This window comes from Ptychodera flava, chromosome 9 (genome assembly GCF_041260155.1).
Source record: "Ptychodera flava strain L36383 chromosome 9, AS_Pfla_20210202, whole genome shotgun sequence".
Taxonomy (NCBI): Eukaryota; Metazoa; Hemichordata; class Enteropneusta; family Ptychoderidae; genus Ptychodera; species Ptychodera flava.
In genome coordinates this window covers 3,431,755-3,450,637 of record NC_091936.1, presented here as the reverse complement: position 1 = coordinate 3,450,637, position 18,883 = coordinate 3,431,755, and the positions used below count along the sequence as shown (strand labels likewise).

Here is an 18,883-nt window from a genome sequence, read left to right as displayed (position 1 = left end):
TGTCAACCTCTGTTTGCATCACTGCCACTGTATGATCATCAATAATTGCAGTCACTACATCACCATATTTAAAGTTTATACAACATCACTATTAAGTTGAAATACCATAAATAACCACACCTTAGCCTTGCTCCAAATCTGTTGGCATATAAATATTAAACTTAAGCAGACTGTCCTGTTATTGGTTGTTGCATAGATTGTTGGGTGAACACATTGGCCCACAAGTCCCTTGGTCAGCCAGTAACTGCTGCTGAGAAAAGCCAAGCAACTGGGGGCCAGGCTAACCCAACCTTGCAGATACATCAAATATTATTTTAAACCATTCAGTGTGGAGTGTTCATTCAAATCAGCTGTATTTATGTCAAGACAGTGAAATATCAGGCTCTTTAAACTTTTTCCTTGTGTTTTGAATTAGTTAATTTGCTTTAGTATGACTTAAGAAAAACCAAAACAGCTTTACAAAATATATTTCATTGAATTCAAATCATGAAAACAATTTTTTGATTACAAGAAGATAAACTAGAAAAAGTTATTGACAATTTATACAGTACAATGTTGTACTGTATAAGAAATATCATGGAAAAATAAATTTTGAAATTTCTTTAATCTGTATGGAACAAATTTCAGTGCTTCTCAATATGTCTATCAAGTTTATTGGATGTATTTATTTTAAAAGGTTCAGAATAACTATCACAAAATAAATATTACAACACAATTATTTTAGCATTGAATTATCATCTTATGAAATTATTATCTTGTGAAATGTCCATGCATGTCTGCACTTATCATGAAGTGTACTGTGGTGTTTTGAAATATGAGTTGATGATATTGTGAATTTCTTCACATCACCACCTGTAATTGCATGTACTGTAAGTGGCCCCACTTGACCATTGTACTTATTGGTTTGACACTGAGCAGTATTGCAATAATCTTATTAACACACTGATAGTTGGAACAAGCAGATTAAGACTACCAATGTGATTTAAAAATCAGCTTTGTCTTGATTAAAGAAATCAATAATTGGCTTACTGTTTGTGGCCTAGCCCAATCTGGCATGAAATAGAATTGTGTTTTTGTCAAGGGCGTTACCCAGTAGGTAAATTTTACCAGGGTTCCCTGTCATGTTGCTGGGGTTCCCCTGGGTATACCAATGTAAGCATAGTAGAGAACATTAGAAATAGTAATAGGGTTCCTAAACCATTATCTGTAATCTTCTAAAACCTTTTCAAAAACACTGTAATAATAGCAGGTTAAATGAGTACATGTATGTGCTTTGTGTAAAAGCATTTATTTTCTAACTTGTTCAAGAAAATTAACTAATGTATGTACTTCTTGAATTACAATCAAAATAATTTTACTGTACATTAAACAAGCCACCTACCCAAGGTATCTGGCAATGTTACAATGGAAGAGAAATGTCATGTAATTATCAATACAAGATAATTACAGATTGAAGTTACTGTCAACTTGTGACTGTCATAGTAAAATTAGTTGAAACAGTGGACAGCAAGATAATCTTAGACTTTTTCTTTAATAAATAATCTGTTGCAGTTACACTGTCATTGCTTCTGCATTTATTGTACAGTTACAAGAACAGTATGAAAAATTGTATTTACCCAATGACCATCCTCGAGTGTTTCTAAATTACATGCATAACTAGTTTCATGAATAAAGGAGACAGATATTGATGAAAACGTTCATTATTCTTGGATGTCTTGATGTCTGCTGTTGTTGAGTCTTACCTTGAATGTTTATGTAGATAGACCTCATTAGGAATTTCTCTGAATACACTCACAATACCTAGTCTCAGTTTAAAAAATGTAATGATATGTAATGATATAAGAATGATATGATAATGTAAGAAATAGAATGTTGTGCGTGGTAATATATTTTTGTTTTAAATAAAATTCTAGCCAACATCTGCTAATCTTCCTTACAGATATCCATGTAATTTTTGCAATTTGTTCTTGCATTGCAGATCTGTACGTTGTGTGATGTTCATTGATATGTTTAGAATAAATATCATTGAAATGATTGAAATATCAATTTGGGAAACCAATATCACATTCATCAAATATTGAATTAATTCTTTGTTCAAAAATCCTGAAAAATGTTGAAAATTGAGATATAAGTAACTCTGTTTATCCAAGGGCATTGAGGTTTCATTACATGTAGTACATGATTCAGATAGAATATTCACACCATTATTTTCTCTGCAGATATTTGATTTAATCTTTCAGTCAATTTGCCCTTTGTACAATTTTTTGTGTTGAAAGTATTTTTTGAACAATTACTGTGGCATCAGATTTTAGTGTATCTGTATTGATTTGCCTGCAGCTCCCTCCCTCTTATTGATTTGTGACTATCCCATTAATAAAATGCCATTTTCAAAATAAACAATATCAGATGTCACTTAAAAGGCACTAAAGCTGTAAAATTAAGTTAAATTCATAGTTCTGTTCATATTTGCCTTCCTATTTCATGTATTTGAAGAAGTAATTAGAGTGTGTATGCTTGAATCAAGACATGTAATCAATGATAAATCTGAACTCTGGCAAATACCACTATGGCTAAGTTGCCAAGTTACTGGGGAATGGTCAGTTTCCCCCTCCCCTCCATCTGGAAGGGGAGGAAGGTCTGTCAGTTTGCATTTGGTACTTGTCAAAAAGTGGCTAACACCCCCACCCCCCATACACACACACACACACATCTGTCATTTAGGAGGTGTTTTAGAGTTTGAATTACATGGAAAATGAAAAGAAAAAAGTATAAAAAAATAATATGGGAAAATGTACAGAAATATTAAAACTAACCACAAATAACCATTGAAATTAAATAGCATGATGATAGTGAAAATGTATCCTGGGACACATACACTATATCATATGATTTACCATAGAATTTCACACTGAAGACATTCTGTAGCTGTTATAGCAATGTGTTTGGAATGAAAAACTGAAAGAAAATTGATATTAACATGAAAAATTGATATTAACATGGTTCACAGCCAAATTTCTGTGCAAAACGGATATAATGGTGTGTACATATTTTTTGCATTGTTTTTCCTGTTAGTTAGTGATATATTTTCTTCAGTTTCATAAAAAAGAGATAGTTTAGAAATTGTGCAGAGGCATAGAGATTGTTTTTGGTTCATGGTCTGTGAGTAATGCTGAGTGAGTCACTGTTTAACACAACAGCTATTTTATGAAAAAAATAGTCTTTTCAAGCAGTCTCTTTGATACTGACTAACATTTAGTACATGAAATAATGCCAACATATTAATGATCAGTAGTTCTTCAATCTTGAAAGTTGTCAAATTGTAGCTGATAGGAAAAACAAAGCATATATTATCAGGAATCTCTGGCCTGAAGGCAGAACATGTTATGATTGTGACTAGAAAAATTATTGTTTCCTTGTTATGTAAAATATGATGGTACTTAAGGAGTCCTGAAAGGCTGGCAGTTTCTGAAATTAAAGGCAAAAAGTTTATATCTTTTAGGAATATCAGTAATATTTCAAGTGACAGTTCTTGTCCATTTATGTTTTAATGAATTACATTAGTCAGTGACCCAGACTTCCCTGTAAATCATCAACATTCATTTGAAAACATAATTTTCCGTACCGTTTTGCTAGTATAGTCACTTCCATACAAACTGAAACTTAAAACAAAAAATTGAAGATTTCTTGGTCTAAACACTAGTGGCTGACACATGAATTCTCATCAAGCAGTTTATCCTTATTATGCTGCTGTCATAAAACTCTCCAACATTGTACAAATATTCATTGATATCACAAATCATATACAAATCTAGGATACCAAAACCACTCGTGATGCAAGGATACTGACGATGTTAATGTTCAATAAAAGTAAGAAATTCAGATTTCTATCTTCAAATGTCAAATAGAAAGCAAGTAAATGCAATAAATCTGTGTTGGAATAGAGACACTTTAGGGTCTATGGTTAGAAAGACAAGAAAGACTGTGGGTTATACACATGACATGTAAAATTGTAATATAAACATTTTAATGTGTAAAATACTCCAAATTCCTTCAGTATGTACACAATCATTTGTCATTTGAGTTCAAGTGTTCACAATCGTTAATGAGTGATAAACAAATATGTCTAGTTTGCAGTCATATGAGATGGGTTTCAATCATCAATTGATGTACATTGCATTGTCAATGAAGATCTACTTTACACAGTAATGGCAGTTGCCAAAGTACACCACTACAAGTAATGACAAGATAGCAGAAACAGATAACAATGATGATGATGATGACTCTGCTGTCTTGATGTTACTCCTTAATGGAGAAACTGAACTGCATCAGAACAACATCCTGATTTGAATACATGAACAAGGCATGGTAATGTCAATGTGAATATGTGTAATACATTGTGATATCACCTTTATAGCCTGTTGAAAATTTGATAAGTATGAAATAAACACGTGCATTTGTTGTGTGTGTTGTCACATCTTGATATCAGCTCTTTTGGGTTCATTGGTAATAACAGCCATTGGTTTGTATCTTTATACTCTATCTTCAAATCAAAAAAGAATTGTTCACCGGTATGTGACATATATTGATGTATCATGATGGGAGTAGATGTAACGATATTTGGAGATGTTCTTACATTTAAGATTATGAGTTACAAGGAAGACGCAATGCATCTTGTGTTCCAGTGGTATACATGTACATATCAAAATAACACTTTGCAATTTTGTATGGAAATCAAAATCACTAAAACTTTTGTTTAATCAATGCAGAGATATATGTATGCAATGTCCCTCCACCCACTGTGATGTTTGCTTCTTTGAAAGCAATTATGAGATACACTGTTTCTATTACCAGTAATGTATCTAACATATTCTGGAGTACATTAACTGTCAAGTCTTGATATTTGGCAATGGTGAATGAACAGATTTTACACAAGGGGGTGTCATTATAAAATTTAAAAAAGGCAAAAAAGAATCATATTTCATCATGCAGACATGTAATTATGACAGCATGAACTACAATACAGGAATTATTTTGAGCAGGATGTGTGAACTATTCATCAACTTGAATACATAAAGATAGAAGCTATCTATCAAAGTTTGATGGCCGAGAAATTAATACAGAGAAAGGTGTAGAACATAGACTCTAGAAAAAGATTTGCAAGTGTATATGGCGTCTTTAAGCCTCGGCCATTGATCATAATATCCGGCAGAAGTCATGCAAAGAGAGACTAAAGTGAGCCTGTCAGTTCTGCTGAATGTTTGAAATAGCTGACACATATGCACTCTGTATAATTGTTCACTCTTCTTTGAAATAGCTTTAATATGTTAACTCTATATTATGGTTCATTGTTCTTCAAACAAGTTATGGTTGTCTTCTGTGACTGCATAAAAGCTCACCCAGGCCACTGGGTTTTCATTGACAAATGATGTGTGTCCATGGGTGTCATCTTATTGCTTACAAGTCTAATTGCCATGTTTGTCAAGCGTGTTACCATGGTAATCATGAATCACTGCTAGACATTATACTGGAGATTAGCAACATAAGTGTACCATCCCTTACGGAAAATTGAGATCTACATCTAGTCCACATTAGATCTACAGTAGACTTTATTTTAATTAGGCAGTAGATGAACTGCTTCATCTACTTTTGTGCATACTAATGAGGTCATAGTTCAGAGAGTAGATGAAATGTAGACAAAATGTGGATGAAAAATTAGACGAAATTTAGATCTCAGGTAGATGAAATGTAGACAAGATGTAGATCTATTGCTTCGTCTACTTTTGTGCATATTAATCATCAGGTCATAGTTTAGAGAGTAGATAAAATGTAGATGAAAGGCAGACAAGATGTAGATGGAATAAATTACGTAAAAGATGTAGCTTAGACAAAGAACAAGAAATTAGTGAGGCATGGAGATCTTGCAAAAGTGTTGAAAATGAAAATGTAAGTATGTTAACATGTCAATCAATTTTTAGACTTTAAAAATTGACCGATGGCCATGGTGTAGCACAGGCTAGGGCTGCAGTTCATGATGAGTATCACAATATTGCATATCACAACAACGTCCTCTTGATGTAATTTGCCGGCAACTTCACTGAGCACCATGGTATCAATGGACCTTTGCATAACATGAGATATCTCACGCTGGAAAAATCAATCATTCAATGACCGATCACGAGTGGTATTCAGGGCGAAATAGAGAGTAGAACATTGTGCATGCTTAGGCCTACTCAATTTTTCAAATCTTTCTCAACTGTACATACATCATTACATGATTAACAGAACAAACTGCATACAAAGCATTTCAGTACATTCAACGACGCTTTATTAAAAAATTTAGAACTGAAATATTCTACATGTTACACAATCAAAATTCATATGGTCGTGGTATTAAAACAGGCGATCAACAAACCTTCCTACCTCACGGGCCTACCTTACAAGTTGCATTACCGCAGTACTAGTACAGCTGTATACTGGCAGTGTAGATGCACTGCCATCGTTAAGTTATCGATGCCAACCTATGTCTCAATCCGATGTAATTCTCGATCGGAACACTTTCTATGCATATCAGAATTGATGTCACATTGTTTCCAAGGTGTACAGATGACGAAAATGTGCTTGAAAAATAAGATTTGTTGAAGTACGAATGGTGAGCAGGCTGACTTCTCTCTCCGATAAGCATTGATATGCTGAACCGTTGAAAACATGGCGCCTTCTGATTGCGCATGCGCATAAGGTCAACTCTCACAGTTGACCCGGAAATCGAAGCCAGTTACAAGGTCATTTGCTCTAAAAGAGCAAGAGGTGGAGGCTGAAAGGTGGTGGGGAGATCAGTCCATGCGCGAACTCTCCATGAAAATGCAAGAAAATACGTCGCTCAGGTGAAGAAATTACTTAAAGCAGTACTGGTAATTTTAATGCTAACTCGTGTTATGCATGTGTACTGAAATGCCATTGCCAAAATAACACTGTAATGTAGTAGCTTATCTGTTACGTATGTAGCAATGATAACAATGTCCATACAATTATTTGTAAGTTGACTGAGAGATAGGGCCGTGGCTGCTGATTTTCACACGATTCAGAAGTGACTCAATGATACTCAGACAGTTTTAAACGAGGATAGTTTTGATTTTATCTTTTACAATTAAAAGCAGCTGGAATATCAAACAGGTTCGTTTGATTGTTTGTTGGATATGAAGCCGAGGAAATAAAGTATAGCTCACTTGCATATTTATGAAGTTTTGTAATTAGTCACATAACTCCAAAACAAAACTTACAAATTAGATCAGGGTCCAGCCCGTGGTTAGATGCTACTGTATTGACCCGTCTGAAGAAAGTATCAATGAAAACATTGATTTTTTATTAGATTCACTTTAAAGTCACTTTTTCAAAAATTAATTACTGGATAATCTTTACATTTTTAACTTTACCACAAAATTGTAGTTTGATCCCTGTGATATTTTGCATTTGTGTTCCTCGAGTTAAACAGGAGTGCCTTAGGATGAAAAGAAAATTAATTCACTAATTTCTTCTCTCTTGTTGTACAGTATATATTCAAATGTAAGGTAAAATGTCTTGTCTTTTACTGATGCCTTCTCGCATGGAGCCTGCAGTTTGCCAATCATAGAATTTGAAGGGATTGGATTGTTGGACATAGTATACAGCAAGAAACAGTACATTAGATTAAATGTAGACAAGATGGTGATTTTTGAAGTAGAAGTAGATGAGTCTTTGTTTGCCTAAGTGAATTTTGTAGATGAAACTCCCTTAGATTGGATGGTAGATCAGTGTAGATCAAGCGCAGACGAAGTTAGTGCGAAATGTAGACATAGTCATGTCTGGTGTGGACAATATCTGTAGACAAAGCTTCATGTAGACAAACTGCTGTGGCTGTTCATCTACAAAACCCTGATGTAGATCTACATAAAGTCTACTGCAGACGGTCCGTAGATCTACTCTCATCTACTGTGGACATAGGTTTTCCGTAAGGGATGCAAGCTTTCCTTGGCACTAAATAGGACAGGAGGTGAATTGACAGTTTTTTGAATCATAAGTGTAAGTTAGAAATTTTATAAACCTAAAAGGTAGAAGATATTTATCATTGTTGCTATATCAACGGGTTTTAAACCCATGTAGTTGGTACAATGCCATTCTCTTCACTGGATTGATTTGACTAATGTACAGAAAGATGCCCTGGACAGTGTCCTTAATACAGAGGTATCTATAATACTAGTTTTACCAGCAATCACTGACAGGTAAAATTCCCTGTATGTGATCTTTATTAAACTTATAGCCTGGCAAATCAGTTCTCAGGAGTAATGTCCTGATTAGAAAGGCACACAGTAGGGCCGTTCACATTAGCCAAAAAAGACTAGGCCCTTGTCCTAGCCAGGTTCGTGGCCGACCAAAAAAACAGGTGTGAACGGTTCTGGCCGGCCACTGTCCGGACAATTTCTGTCCTAGTCGAGAGGGGTGGTTTGTGGCCGACCCAGGTCTCTGGCCGAGCAGTAAATGAGTAAACAGCGTATGTGAACGCGTTTTGTCCGACTCAGGTCCCAGTTGACGCCCTCTGTAGTTGACATGCAGTGTAGTCTTTGACCTATTCGACGATTCAGTATCATTTTAGACATGGCGAGTCGAGGAGGAGTCAACTGGGCTACGGAAGAAATCAAGTGTCTTTTAGGCATTTGGAACGAAGATATGGTGAAAAATCTGATGGACGGCACTTCAAGGGTTCGAATCACAGTTACGAGTGGAGTGATACGTACCGGCCGCCGCGTACTATGCCCTTTATTCTATGCATAGTACGCGGCGGCCGGTACGTATCACTCCACTCGCAACTGTGGTTCGAATCGCCTACAATATCATCTCACAGCGTTTGTAATAAAGGGAAAGCGGCTGCACACATCGCCTACACTATTTTTTCGTTCTCTGTGTTTGTGTTTGATTTTGTGTGTTTGGCTATTGGTGTAGATATAAGCCATGGAGAGACGTAGTCGTAATCTGGCTGTCGAATGACAGGGTGATCCTTTGACGCTACGTTTCGAAACCAGTGTGTGGTTTCTTCCTCAGTCGATTTAGCCGACTGGTTCTGTCTCAGGGCCTCTCAGCTAGGCGACTGATGCCGTATGTTGTGGGTTCGAATCCGATTGAAAACTATCATCCGGATTTTCTATCCTTGGTCGGTAACACTGCTGGTGGACAGAATTGTCCCCGAGGTTATCGTTCGCCCAGTTAAAGCGATGAAATTCGTTTCTTCGCTTCGATAAAGTGTGGATGTGCGATGTATGATAGTGAGCATGCGTGCGTGAGTGCTTCACGAGCTCTACAACGTGTTGAAAGGTCTCAGTCAGAAAAATGTAACAACTTAGCCGGCTATTGAACCACTCTTTTTTTGGGAGTGGAGATTTAGCCGACTGGTTCTGTCTCAGGCCTCTCAGCTAGGCGACTGATGCCGTATGTTGTGGGTTCGAATCCGATTGAAAACTATCCATATTTTCTTTGGAGATTGCACAGTCGTTTGGTGGGCTATTCAGCTCTGGGACTATTCGCCCCATAGACGAGTGTACAGAAGTGAGGGTTGTTTTCTCGCTTCTGTACACTCGTCTATGGGGCGAATAGTCCAGGAGCTGAATAGCCCACGAGGGACTGTGGAGATTGCTTTCCTTAGATTTATGTTTCACTGTTCATGGTTTAATTATTGTCAGTGTTTTGTTCGTCTAGCAAGGAGGCTCGAATACTTATGTTTGGGTCAGTTTGTTGTGTGTTTCATTTTGTTCGGTCGTTTCTCTAAGATTGTGTACTTGTGCATTTATGAGTGTGTCGCCAATGTTTGGATTTCTTTCGTAAACGATGATCGGTTTCATCGTGAATAAATTATTTAGTGTTTGGTCTTTTTCTATTTCTTCCCAGTTCTTCAGGAGTGCTTGTTTGATGTCTTTTGTTTTGATGTGTGGACTATATTGGTAGCAAATATCAATTTATTTGTGTTGTGTTGTGCGTTTGTTTGTGATTTAAATGTGTTCTTCGTGTAGCGTAATTTGTTTCCGCATTGATGTTTGATATTTCTTGTTGTGGATATTCTCGCAGTAGTAGCTTTTTATTTTATGTTTTGACTTTGTTGTTGAAGTCTTCTTCATTGTTACATGTCCTCATGTACCTTAATGTTTCGCCTTTGATTAGGCCCTTGAAGGTTGATTTTGGATGACATGATTTTCTATGTAGGAACTGGAATGTATCTGATGAATGTATTTTGACCTGTATAGGTCAAAGGTCGGCTGGATGCTACCAAACGATCTAGGCTAGGACAGCGTTGAACGTAATGTGAACGCGGACAAAAGATTAGCTTATCTTCTCACTTCTGCGGGATTAGTTCTGGCCGGCCCTGGGCCTAGATGTGAACCCCATAAGTGTAGGTTCTGTCTGTACTTGACATTGTTGTACAATCAAAGCCTGTCTGACAAGATAAGATATTAATTCTGATCTTAGATTCAGGAAGGCTCATACCCAGATTAACATACTTTGTTGCAGCAACCAATATCACTGAAGCTTATAGTCAACAGTAAAGTTAGCCTTTGAAAAGAATTAAACTGTCATCATATGGTTGAAATATACATTTAATTAGAATTAGAAAATCCTACACTAAGTGGAAGGAACACTTTGAAACACAATAATTTGGGCTGTCAGACTTTGACATTAAATTTACAGCAAACACTGTTGAAGTGAAGGCAAAACACTCACATTTGCTGGACGTCTTTCTTTACATATTTGGTGGAGAGACTGTGCTTCTACTAATGTTGCTGGCTTTCTTTCTTACACTAATGCTGTTTTTATACACTGACCATCACACAATATTCTGATGTTAAATGCGATGCAAATATTTGTGACCAGTAGCAGACAGGAAGGCTTATATCAAACAAAGATCAGACTACAAGACAAATAGAAATCATGGATGTTGACCTTTGAGAGACCAGAGTTCACCGTGAAGTAGGTGTTTGTGTCACTCCCATTATATCAATTATTCATCTTATTTGTTCACTCAGCTATTTTTCTGCGATCCCTGCTACCTACCAGCTTGCTTCAATAGCCCAGAAAAGAACTTATTTTCTGAAAAAATTGTTTGGCCTATACATGAGCAACTGAAAGAGCACTCTTTTGTAAGAACATGTCCCTTTTCATTTTGGTTGTGTACTTAGTCTGAAATGCATGCAAGCCATTTGTGTTTTGCTATGCTTTTAGCGCTGAGCTGTAACACGGAATGTGCTTACAGAATTCTGAAAACATCTTTTCAAACAAAACGTGATTTCGCAAAACTTACACCAGCATTTAAATCTCTGATACTAATTACATATCCGTCTCTGTTGTATATCAAAGATTCAAGAAACCATCCAAGGTGAATTGTTGCACCGATTTCAAAGGTTGTCACATTTTCATTGTATTGATGTACATGTATATAGAACCAAAATAATATTACAGTTTTGCTCATAACAAAGTGATATTTTGTCACATTCCCCAATTAGCATATGCAAGCTAACCATCGTAATTACTCTGTGTGTTGCTATAGTGTGTATGTACAGTGCAGTACAGTCACCATTCCTACATTGGCAACCTTTTCAACACATGGGTCAGAGTTTTGAAAGCCAGCACAATACAGTCTCCCTACTTGCCAGACCTTTAAAGAGACAAAGCCAGCCATTTTTCATGAATTTTGTTTGATGTGAGATACTAATTATATTGTTTTACATGTTGAAAGATACTGAATGAATAGGTGACCATGCATATATTCGACCCTGGTTTTATGCAAATTAAATGAAACCATGGCAAAAATTAATTAATGGTCATGACCATTAATTCATTTTCGCTGTGGTTTCATTGATTGTGTTGAAAACTAGGGTCAAATATATGCATGGTCACCCATTCATTCAGTTAATCTTTCAACATGTCAAACTTATAAGTAGTATCTCACATCAAAATTCATGAAAAATGGCCGACTTTGTCCCTTTAAATCAATATGTCAAACAATATAAGTAGTATCTCACATCAAAATTCATGAAAAATGGCCGACTTTGTCCCTTTAAATCATATTGCATGCTTGGCATACTAGTTGTTAAATATTGTCGAGTTTTTTGAACATCAATTGCTTTTCATTCTGTATCTGGTGATAATCTCAGTGCAAGGTTGGAACAGGGTGTTTGTATATCATAAACTTTGTCATCTTCTCTTTACACAATCATGTAAAATTGTTTTTTCACCTGATAGGAGAACTGATATTTACAAAAGACATGATATAAGTTATTTACTATTTCAATTTTAAAATAGAAAAATGAACTGTGTATGAGGTTTATGTTCAAGATGTCAAGTCAACCAGTGTATGCTTTCACAAACTTTAGTGATCACTTGAATGCATAGTAATGTCTTTTACTAACTATCAGTTGTGAAATGATCTTCCCTGCCTCACTTCTGAGAAATTTTGTTATGAAAAACCTTGATAGACTGCAGTGTGTCTCTACTATCATATATTCTATTGATAATGATTAAAAAGTGTCTATTGTCTGTTTACATGGAAAATTATACCCAAAGTGCACAGAACTTTTTAATTTCATGTTACCTGCATTTTTATTTTCTAAGTAACCAGTTCCAGTTTGAGGTAGTACATGTCAAATACACAAATTTTGTATGAAGGCTCATTGAGATCAATGACTTAAATGCCAATTAATCAAATCCAGCATACTTTTGGTAAAGACTGGAGTTTCATCAACATTTAATTGTCAAGTCAGTGTTTTTGTTGTCAAAGTATACTTCCCATCAGAATTCCTTGAAGTATTTTTGATAGGTTTTACTGTCATTTACTGTCATTTAACATCCTTAATCCAGCATTAATTTTATGTGTATGCCTGTAAAATTGTACTGAAAATATATTAACATACACATGAAGTTAATGCTTGATCAGTGATGTTAAATATAGATATATTTTCAGTACCGGTATAATTTTATTGGCAAGAGATGGCAATGAACTTCATAGATCAAGAATAGCAATTGTACTTTACACAAGTGTATTCCATTTGTGTTTGTATGTTGTACAGGAGATGTACCTACAAACTAAGTTCCATTGTCGTAAACCATGCGCCTCTTTACGGCAACAGCTTAGCGCTACCCGTTAACTTGATTTTTGTGTAGGTGAGCGGAGCGGAAATTATTGCTCTGGCTCGCAAGAATGACTAAGTTCATGGTTTTGTCAGTATGCTCCTTTTCATCAAGGGTGTAATATTGATTTATAACAAAAACTTTCACATGCATTGATACCCAAACTATAATACTAAAAAGTGTAAACCATTGTATGGCTGCCATCATTTTAATGAAAAGTAATCTGGACAAATCTATATTGATAGAAAGACAGGCACAGGGACACGTTTACAGGCTTCACATTTGTCATGTAGGAATGTACTTCATTACACAGTAGTTGACAACAACAAATAGGTCATTGTGACTGGAGCTGGTGTAGCATCCAACAACATGTATATTCTCTTTGACTTCGATAACTAGGTTATGAAGCATCAGTCATGTGGCACATGACACATCAGTCATGTGGTTATGCCACAGTCATGTGGCATCTACATTTGTTGATGGTTTACAACTGAGTTTGATAATATTATGGGTATTTGCATAACTGCCTGTGCATTGTTTATCTGTGACAGGTAGATGTCATCTGGCATGGCAGGTAGGGACATCTGGTGTGATATCTGTCCATTACATTGTCATTTCAATGAAATATTGCTGTGTGGATAACACAGTATTAGAAAAAAGGAAATCAACATATATTTACTGTGAAAAAAATTGAATGTGATTCTAAATTCGTAACCAGACTTGGTGAAAATGGTGTAGCTGATCATCTTTTATTGATGTCAGGTATATGTATACATTCATTCATGTTTAAAATCCAGGCGCTTCATTACCAATGAGAGGTGCTTGTCAGAAGATGTCCTGTGAAACCTAGCAACGCCATGTTGTTACTTTGTCATGGTGGTACTCCATACTTTGTCGGGTATGCCGACTGACATCTCACTCTTACAAGAAAAGATGAATTTTAAAATATCCTGTGTAAAGTACATGGTGCACTCTGATGACAATTTTCATTGCTGTTTTGATTTATCCAACATCTTTCTAATGAACAATTTAAATATCAACGGTATGTAGTTGAAACTAGGGGCTGTATGGCTATACTTTGGCGCTTGCATATAGTATCCTCTGCTGTTTTCAGCTGAGGTGAAATTTTTTTCTCTTAATCAATAATTATTATTATTATTTTCTTGCAAATTGGGGCCAGTGTCATCACTTTGTCAGTCTGTTCGTCTGTCAATCTGTCTGAGGGGTTTGAGGTGCCTTGGATTGATTAAGTTCCAGAAATTTTTTTATTACATCGTTTTCTTTTTTTTATCATCACAGCCATATGACACGGGGGACATGAAAGTCTTACTTTTATTGTGACATTCAATAATAGACTATGTCAATCACTTTAAGTTAAAGAAAGTTTCAAATATGTACTAATCTTGCATTTTCAAAGAAGGAAATTTTCATCAAATTAGCAAGTATACACAAATATCCCCAGCCATGTCATTGAACCAAAGTCAGATATTTTCCCTTGATTGACTCCATTAATATGCATTAGTTGAGCCAGGTGATTTATTTCTGGAAATGAGATAGTATATTGTAAATGGAATGCATTAACACCTTGAAGTCAGCACCGTGTAAATGGCTTCAATGCTTCATGCAGTCCCTAGCAATCAGCCGACACTATTAAGTGTCCCCAAAGAATACTAAAGCAACTTCTCAATAGCTACACTCCAAGACTTGAATATAAAGAAGTGGTTTACGTCTTGCTTCTTGTAAAGCCTCTATATGACACAGTTATTCATGAAATTATCCAGTAACCAGAAATTAACAACAGCGTATTACACCTTAGTACTATTTAATTTTCAACCGAAGTATTTGTTAAACTATTCCAGATCCATTCCTATTTCAGAGCAGAATACAACTCACATACATAAAACTCGAGTTTCTCAATAATATCAATACTTGAGAAAATAAGGTATTGTTGCTAAATTTTCATGATAAATTTACAATGTACAAACTCCTCATTAAATGGTCGTTTCACATTCACATTCAGTGCTAAAATTTTCTTCAAAGTGGGATTTGTATGGAGTCCATAATGCAAATAGACTTGGTATGAAAGTTTTTAATCATAAAGTAAACTATTCTTTTGTCGATAATAATATTAATAGATGAATGACCATAACTAATAAGATAATCAGATTTACACTTGATATTTTTGTGCTTTTAATATTTATAGTTGCCTCATAAGCTGACTTGAAATTTTATCCATTAGCGTGGTAAGATTTTCCATTATCTTTTCTTGCCAGCCAAATTCAACATCTTTACCTTGACAGTCAATATTTAATTGAAATAGACAAGTTCAAGCAGTGTACATTTCTACACCCTGGTCCCATACATGTCTAGAATACTGTGTATTGTCAGAAAATTCATGGGGACATAATGAAACAATGGCAAAGGAATGGAAAAACCCTACCTCTAAATCTTGTAATTAAAACTTATAAGATAAAGTAGTATTATGAAATAGCATTTCATGGTACACTTTAATTGTGATATGAAAGTTTCTAAAGTGACAGTATTACTTCATAGATATATGTACACGCTGTTGATTGAGATTCTCAATCCAAAATGGATTATCTATGTACAAATATGTAAATATGAGTTCAAGGTGTACTCTGTAGGCGTGTAAGTATAGTCAAATTTGTCTCATAGATGCAGTTGATGCAGGGTCTCATGTATAAAGGTCTGTGTAAATGAGGATAATTTGACTGTAGGACAACAGAGTGTGAAATTGAATCATTAATTCTTTCCTAGTCTTATGTTGACAATGAATTATATCCTGACTGTAGACTTGTAGAACATGGCATGGCAAACACACTACCGGTACAGTGTGTGATTAGATTTGTCAAAGTAGAGTCACTGCTGATTAGACAGCAAGTATGCAAGCTAAACTGACACAATCAGTTTTCTATTCAGGTCACATCATCCCATCTCTTGTTTATCAATACTGCTTCCATTCTTTATCCAGACTGAATGTTCTGGATTAATCCTTGTTGCAGTCCATGCCAGGCTTGATTCCATCCATATATTAAAGTAGAAGGACTGGTCAACCTTCAGATTTTCACATTGTAAAACCGTATGATGACTGTTTCGTCTATAGTTGTACCATATAAATACAAGAAATTTCAAAATCTCTGTTGTCCCTTTTCCATATTGATATTGTTTATGGTATTTACTTTATGAATTTTCACATGATGTAAATGTAAAAAAAATATAGAAGCAAAGGCATAATATAATATCTCCTCCAACCGTTGGAGTCACTGTAACTGATCACAAATCTAGGACTTCATAGCTCTGTATACAGATGACTGGCTACCTGCTTTCTCAGTTATGATGTAAAGCTGTGTCGGCCAACAAAATTTTATGAGCACATTAGGTCAAAGATAAACTTTTAACTCTTGTAATTATACAGTACATGTATTTACCCAGCCCTGAGCAAAACACCCTATTCTCTTTCATTCACTAAATTTCTACTCTGCTAACAAATTGCTGTACAGATTGTAAAATCTGACCTGTACCATTCACTCAACAGGGAAACGAAATTGATGAAGTAAATCATTTCACTCAAAGTCAGAATATTACTGGGAGTTTATTCCTATCAAAGTAGTTGTATGTCTTTTCATGTGAGTATTAAATTCCATAGCAAGGGCATTAATATTCTGAAAGAATGACACACGTGGCCATTTTTGTTTAATGATGAAGAAAATGCACTCAGATCTGACGGTATGAGGTTCTTTTTATTCCTTTTCATTTTCCCTCAACATTGATCAGATAAATTCTGTCAGATCTGTTCAACTATTTCATGGCACATTGAAAGGATTTGAAATAAGAGGAAAGAGAGTTAACAAAAGCATTGAAAGCTGAATTATCAGTGATCTATCACTGTAGTCAGACATCTACATTCAATATCAGCATATATGCGTATGAGTGGCAGGACAAATGACAAGCCACACCCACCTCACCAAAGCAGTCGTCATTACAGAATAACTCTAGTGGTGTCTGTGTTGGTCTATCTCGTTGCTGATCAGGACAAAACTATTCAGTGTTTATGTGGTCGTAATTCTCCTTCCAGTGTGTCTACTGAAAAGGTATTTGACTATTTTACATGTCTGGTTTTCTCACTACCGAAGTTTTTTTGTTCTGAAGTTACAGCTGAAGCGTGAAACGTGTGTATGGTATGCTGGATCTGAGTTCCATCCTCACTTTCACAGATTTTGTGCATGCATGTCCTCAATTTATTCATGGCTAAACCTTCTAAGTTACAGCCTTAATTAACAGCAGCGTGTGACTTTGTCAGCAATAGAGTTTGATAATCTCTGCTGCTTAATTCAGGCTATTCTTTCAAAATTATGGGGGGTATTGTTTCAAGACACGGCATTACATGCATTTGTGTTTTGTGCACACGCTTGTTGGCGTACAACAACACTCCAGTCCAGATCTTTTGTATGAAATGTTCTGTGTACTGACATTACAATGGCTGTGTAAGAGTGATGTTTCACTGTGAATACGTCTACTCTACAATGTTCTATCAAGTGAAACCAGACAACTAAGTTTCTGTATGTTGCTTTGAACCATGATTTTACAATCCAGGATTCCAACATCAAACAGTAGCTAACACTGTAAAGCAGTGGTATGTTGTCTGTTGTATCGGTCTTCAACAATTATGGCCTTTTAATGAAAACCTGTCCTTTTCAATGTCTCCTAGTTTCACACAATATATTGCAATGTGAATCCATTACCTTTGTTTTAAACTAGAATATCAGCATATAACAGTGATAGACAGTTATCTGAAGTATTCTGTGTGGATTCAATCTTCATGGTCAATGTTGTAACTGAACATTTATTTTGACAACATTTTCTGGGTCATATCACTGGTGTTAAAGAATGCTTTAATGAGTACTGAAAATATTGCTGCAAGTCTTCAAATGAAAATGTGCAAACACACATACACACACAAAATTGAAACTGCAAATTAAATAAAGTAATTCTAGACTAGCATGTGTATGTCAGTACATGTAGTTCCATTATGAAGTACTTTAGCCTGAAGCCATCTAGTTCCAATCATTGTAATATTGAATTGGCAGCCATTTTGTCAGAAATGCATTCATGAGTGAAGCCTGAATTTGAACAGTTTTACCACTGAGTTCTTAGGTATGGAAAAATCATGGTCATCATGGAAGTGTAGAACCTTTGAATTCAAGGAAGTTTTGTCATGAAACCAGAACACACAGAAAGGCAATCAGTCAGTTCCAATGTATGTGATTCATGGCATTGCTTCAATACAACCTCAGTTATACTTTTGTCTGTAATGTACATGTCTATGTGAACTGACTGTTTACTGCGTTACACATGGAGATAACCTTACAATGCTACTATCACTGAGTTTTGACCCTGATTGTATTGTCTTTATGTTGGGTCATTCTATGTACAGGCTCTCAGGGTTGAGCAATTTCATTGCACATGTAATTCCCATAAAGGGGGGAAGTAGCTGTATCCAATAGGTGCACAGTAGTATTACTAGGTAAAACCATGCTGGCTAGATATGGTGTTAATTACAAGGGAATTACCCTAAGTGGCAATTTACCAATGTTGTGGATATAACAAAGTGGTGGTATAGGAAATGACAGCTTTGTTATGAAATCATAGGTGGCAGTGTTGAATCAGACAGTTTGTGTCCTGGTAAGGTCAACTGTGTGGTGTTCTAAAATAAGATCAA

General features: G+C 35.6%; 1 protein-coding gene across 4 annotated transcripts in view; it reads left to right on the top strand.

Moving 5' to 3' along the window:
• Window positions 1-18,883, top strand: part of LOC139139800 (ly6/PLAUR domain-containing protein 6-like) — a 97,371-nt gene that overhangs the window by 20,983 nt on the left and 57,505 nt on the right. The window contains exon 1 of one of the 4 annotated variants that reach the window (XM_070708721.1): window positions 17,109-17,255. The exons of the other annotated variants lie outside the window; for them this stretch is intronic. The gene's annotated coding sequence lies outside the window, so the exon portion shown is untranslated. Of the gene's footprint in view, window positions 1-17,108; window positions 17,256-18,883 lie in introns of those variants that run through there. 4 annotated transcript variants of the gene reach the window in all.